Source organism: Cebus imitator, unplaced genomic scaffold (assembly GCF_001604975.1).
Source record: "Cebus imitator isolate Cc_AM_T3 unplaced genomic scaffold, Cebus_imitator-1.0 Scaffold42, whole genome shotgun sequence".
NCBI lineage: Eukaryota > Metazoa > Chordata > Mammalia > Primates > Cebidae > Cebus > Cebus imitator.
Window position 1 is genome coordinate 18230521 of NW_016107357.1, and position 6283 is coordinate 18236803.

Consider the following 6283-nt stretch of genomic DNA (forward strand, 5'->3'; position numbering starts at 1 on the left):
AAAATGGTCTTTCCCTGTTAAACTTCCTTTTGAAAATTCTCAATTTTGCCTTGAATAAACTAAAGGGATTTTGTAAGTCCTTTTTGTTTAGAGGGAAGGAATCAGTTGCACACCCCATGGCTGCATTGGTTGGTACTAGCGGCTGTTTCAGTTTAGAGAGTGGCCAGGCCTGGTGGGCTGGAGTAGTTCATGAGCAGAAAATGTAAGAGGAAGGGTGTGGGTCACATGAAAGCTGTTCTTACTTTGGCCACTGCTTTATGCCTGATAGCTATTCTAGCACAATTGCTTTCAGCTAACTGGAGTTGATTGGGTAATTAATTCACGAAGGTTTTGAGTCTGATGATATTTTATATCGTCCTACCTTGGTATCTGTGGGGGATTGCTTCCAGGACCCCTGAGGTTGCCAAAATCTGCGCATACCCAAATCTGGCAGACAGCACTGCAGAACGCACAGTATAGGTAAAGTTGACCCTCATCCATGGGTTTCATATCCCATGAATACTGTATCTTCCATCTACATCTGCTTGCAGATGTGGAACCCATGACTACAGATGACCGACTATCTGTTGAAAAGTATGTGTAGAAATGAAGCTATGCAGTTGTGAACCATGTAGTTCAAGGATCCGCTGCACGCTGTGTTCCTTCTATATGACCCTAACTCGACTGTAACCAGGATATTGCTTTGCATTTCTGCTGATGTGCCTTTTATGTACACGGTTTCTGCTTCCTGGAATGCCCACAGCCTCATCTGTATTTGCCCCAATTCCTAAATTTCCCTTGGAGCAGAGGTTCTGGAAATTTTGTTCCTATATCAGGAAGAGCAGAATCACTTGGGGACTTGTTAGAAATGCAAATTTGTGGGTCTCACTCCAGACCGACTGAATCAGAAATTCCAGCCGCGCACCCCGCGCTGAGTTTAAGTAGCCTTCCAGGTGATTCTGATCACATTCAAGCTTGAGGACCGCTGCCAGGAGCTGGAGCTTTCCAGGTGCTCTTCCCGAAGCACTGCCCAATCTCCCAGCTGGAGGTCATTTTTTCTTCATTTGGTTTTCTTGAGCTATCAGTGCTCGTTTTAGGGAGTGACTATTCAGCATTCTACTTTCCCCTCGTGGAAGGTCAGTCATGCTCACCTTTGTCTTCTCCACATTGCTCACCTCTTGTGCTCAGACAGTACTTGTTAGATGAGTGAACTCTTGATTATCTAAATGGCCTGCATCTCCGCTTTACAGGGGAGCTGGTTTTGAAGGCCTCCTTCATTTTCTGCCACCCGTCTGTGTTTTTGAGCTTACCTCAGCGTATAAGTGAGACTTCTTACAAGATCCCGTCTCCTTAGCACGGCCACCCGAGTCCTCTCCGCTCACCCAGCATGGCCTCTTTTCTCCCACTGGCTGGTCAAGCAGAAGCCTCTGCAGTTTCCCAACTCCGCCTTGATCCCTTCCTCCCCTCTGCTGTGCCCTGTGCATTTTCTTTTCTGAAATACTCTCTTATCCTTTGTTTATGTGTGTGTGTCTGCTTGCTCTATTTTATTTTTATATTTTTTACTCTGTTTTTTATTTTTACACTGTTTTTAAAATTTATTTATTGAGATGGAGCCTCGCTCTGTCACTCAGGTTGGAGTGCAGTGGTTTCATTGCAGCTCGCTGCAACCTCTGCCTCCTGAGTTCAAGTGATTCTTGTGGCCCAGCCTCCCAAGTAGCTGGGGTTACAGGCACCTGCTACAACTCCCGGCTAATTTCTTTTTAGTGGAGACGTGTTTCACTACATTTGCCAGGCTGGTTTTGAACTTCTGCTCATCTCTACCTCCCAAAGTGCTGAGATTACAGGCAAGAGCCACTATTTTATTTTATTTTTTATTTTTGAAAAAACCTAACTGGGCTGGGCGTGGTGGCTCACGCCTGTAATCCTAGCACTTAGGGAGGCCAAGGCAGGCAAATCATGAGGTCAGGAGTTTAAGACCAGCCTGGCCAATATGGTGAAACCCTGTCTCTACTAAAAATACAAAAATTAGCCAGGCGTGTAGTCCCAGCTACTCGGGAGGCTAACGCAGAAGAATTGCTTGAACCTGGGAGGTGGAGGTTGCAATGAGCCAAGATGGTGCCTCTGTACTCCAGCCTGGGCAACAGAGTAACACTCTGGCTCAAAAAGAAAAATAGAGCGAACCTAACTGAAGCATCATCTCTTCTGGAAATTCTTCTGTCCCCACCTCCTTTTCTTTTCTTTTTTCTTTCTTTCTTTTTTTTTTTTTTTTTTCCGAGACAGGGTCTCACTCTGTTGCCTAGACTGGTAGGCTGGAGTACAGAGGCACGAACATTGCTCACTGCAGACTTGAACTGGGTTCAAGCGACATTTACGCCTCCGCCTCCCAAAGTTCTGGGATCATAGGTGTGAACCACTGTGCCCAACCTCATCCTTCCCCTTGATCATTTTAGCGCCTTGCTCTCGCGGGTCCTTTTCAGCATATCTTAATAGTTCCTTCCTCTGTCCAGTTCCCTTACTCTGAAAAGGACCACAGTATCTTTTTGGGGGTAGTCTGTCCTTTCTAACTCAATGCCTCCAACATAGCAAGGCCTCAAAAAATATTTATAGAACGGGTGGATAATATTCTGAGAATTCAGCTTAAACATCAGTAACACTCCAGGAAGCAGTGGCCCCTCTACTCCCTGCTCGGTCTTTTACCTCAAGAGCTAGCTGTCCTCCCGGCATGCGGTTAAACAGACTTTTTTTCTAACGTTTGTTACACCTTTCCCTAGAAGTGACACTAGTTAAATGATTTTGCCAAAGCATATTTGTGCACACACAAAGACATATAATGAAGACAAGTAGCTGCTATGTTCACCTCCCTGTAAGTAAATATCCATAGAGTAATGAAATTTCTGTGTTAGGATATTTTTATTCAGCCTGAACACAAATAACTCAAGTCATACGGGGTAGTCAGTGCTTTGGAAATAAATCACGTTAATTCTGCTATAAACAACTAATGTTTACCTGGCCCCAACTCTGGGTCAAATATTTTCCAAGTTGCTAGGGATAAAGGGAAGCTCTCTCTTACCCTAATTTTCTTGTTCTCCCTCCCTCTCTCTTTTTCTTTTTCTGTCTCAATGATCTCTCTCATCAGATGCTCTCTGTCACATATGATGCTAGCCTTGAGGACATAACAGTAAATGGGAGAGACTTAGTCTCATGGCATTTAAAGATAAGAGTCTCTGAGCAATAATCAATCACACATGTATTCCCTATGCCTAGCCTAATATCTGGCAATGATGCTTGTTAATGAAACAATGAATCAAACAATGAAATCATGAATAAACTAATTTAAAATGTTCCTATGCATTTCACTTAAGAACAGCAGCAGCTCACGTTTTATCAGTGTGTGCGATTTGGGGGCTGTCATTTCTGGCTGGCTGCTGAGTATTCCAGAGAATTCCCTTGCCGATATTCTCCTCCTCCATTCATTTATCACTCTCCTCTTTTGTCTTTCTTAGTCTCACATATAAATGATAGGTTAGAATCAGAACAAGAGAATCTATTCAAGGTTGCTTTTTATCTTTTTTTTAAACTTCAAAGCTCAGTTTTGCAGAGCCATCTGAATTCCTTGTGATGTTGACAAAATATGAAGTAGGGTGCTTCCAAGTTCAGCAGAAGCCTGCCAACTAGTATCTTTTCGGCTGATACCTGCCACTGGAAGTGCCTCAAGTTCAAAAGGCCGTAGAATGCTTCCCACTAGGAGTCTGCCCTGGAAGCTGCCTGTGATAGTCTCACAGGAGAGCACCTAACTCCCTTTCCTGCAGTGAGGCTATTACTCACAAGTCTCCAGAATTGATGAAAATGGTTGCAAGGACAAATTTAGATAACAGTGGGGGAAAAAATGGCTTGTGCATCAGAGATGCAAATTGGCAATGGCATTGGGTAATGAATGAGTCCAACCTGTGTAAGAGCCTGGGGTCATGCATATTACCGTCCCACACAGCGACACTGGTGAGAACAAGACTTTGGCAGGCATTTATCACAGAGTATGTTACAAACATCATTAGTGAAACATTAATATTACGAAACATTTTAGAAAGGCTGAAGCAATCATCTCACTTTAATAACCTAAGACAGTTATTAGAGATATCCTTTATTTTTTCCTCAAGCAGAAAATGAGGAACATGGCAGGATGATCAGATCTCACTCTGTTTGCAAACTGCAAACGGAAACTGCTGGTCCTTCCATTTCTTTCTTCTTAAATCAGGTCTGCTTGATGTGTGACGTGCCATGTATTTCTCTTTATTTAAGGAGACAGAAGACTCCTGCTGTTTGGAGGTAAGGGAATTGCCCCTTGTTGGTTGAAAATTGTAAGCTCTGAAGATGGATTTTTTAGGTTTGCAATAAACGCTGAGCTGCATTGGTATCATCTTCTGCCATGCTTTGAGAAAAAAGAGACCTCTGATGCTCTTAGCATAATAGCAAAGGCTTTAGTCATTGAGGGATACTTCCAAAGACACCTGATTTTAAGCCTTGGAATTCTGGCCACTTCCACAAATAGTAGCCAGGGAAATAATCTCACTGGCCTCTGTCAAACTTCTTCCTGGATTCAGCATCTATTATATGCTCTATAATTGTGCTGGGGATTGAAAGGAGTATTAATAATAAAACCAAAAAAGACAAATCTGAATTTCTAAACAATACATAAAATCACTGACTTACAGAATATCAGAGTCGCAAACAATTTTAGGGCACTCCTATTCTTTATATGAGAAAATGGAGGTTAACTGGCTTTGCTCAGACTAGTTGGGCGTATATGAGAGAGAATTGGGACAAGAAACTAGGACTTTAGACTATTTAGAGAAGGATTTTAAGACTTAGATGAGTGTCAAGGCAAATACAGTGAAGTAATTCAGAAATAATGCAACCACAAAAAAATCTCAAACACCAGTACGAGACATTATATAATCAAGTGACAAAAGATGCGACACAGATAGAAGGGACTAGGACCTGAGCGCAGGGGGAGGCCAGTGACATTAGAGTGGAAACTGTCTAAAGGTAGAATTTGGGTTTCAGGTGATGACACTTGAGAGTGTTAAAATAGATGGTACAGAAAGAGGCTAGTCTAGATTTGATGAATTAATGACTAATACCTATTAAAGGGCAAAGGGCAAAAATGATCAATAAACATGTAGAATGAGGAATGGACAGGATATAGGTGGGAGGCCGTAAAGGGTCACACCCAGCAGAGAAGGGGATTTGTGTTGAGCAATGAGTCTGACGGACGATGTAGCCTTAGCTCCTTTCCTGTGCCAGGCACTAGGAGTGAGAATAAAGGCATGAAAAATTTAGATCTCCTGTCAGACCTGGATGGAGATCCCAGTTCTCCTAAATCCTAGCCTAAGGACTTTTCCATAGAAGCAAATAGCTTCTTGCAGCTGCTTCCTCTGGTAATATGTGAATATAGATTTTCTTCTGTGCAGTTAAAAGAACTTAGATTCCTGCTTCCCAAGGTAGATTAGTCTGGGTTTTGTCTCAGCATGATAAGCCATCAATAAGTTATAAAAATAAATAAGTAAACAAATTTAAACAACACTTGACGGTGGTATTCTACACAGCTCAAGGGGGTCAATGGTGGGAAGAGAATTACAATTAAATACAATTGAAATAAAAACTGAGACTATCTAGGAAGGGGAGGCGGTTCTTCTGAACTCACTTTCTCTGAAACTGTATGAATTCACTTTGGCCAGAAATTCCCAAGTTTTTGCCCCTAAGTGATCAGGCTCACTGCCCAGGTTTCCCCCCATCCCGTATGGAGCTTTCTTCTCTGATACTAAGTGGTGTGGCAAATTGACATTACTGCAATAGCACAGAAAAGAAAAAGAACTTGTTTTGATTTATGCACTGCAGTTTCATGCTCCAGGGCATAGATAATTTAGCAGTGGCTTGAAATGAAGGAGAAAGCATTTAAAGTCATGTGGAAATTGGATAATACCATTGGGTTGAATATTTTTTTGCATGACTTTGGAAATAATTAATTTCCCAAATCTACTTTTTTGTCCAGTTTTATTAGTCTACTTGTTGTAGGTGACACCTTAATGGTCAGTAAAACTCTCAGGATGTGGGGTTGGGTAAGTATTTGCTAATGAAACCAGGCATTAAATGGCATTTTATTCCAATGTCTCAAATAGAGCAGGCGACATTCCAATAGCCTGCCTTCCTGAGAAGGAGGGATCTTTGCCCAGGATTGAGGAGACCTGGGTTCTATTTCCAACTCTGATGAAGACAGTGAACTCCTCCATGAGAAATTTACTCATCC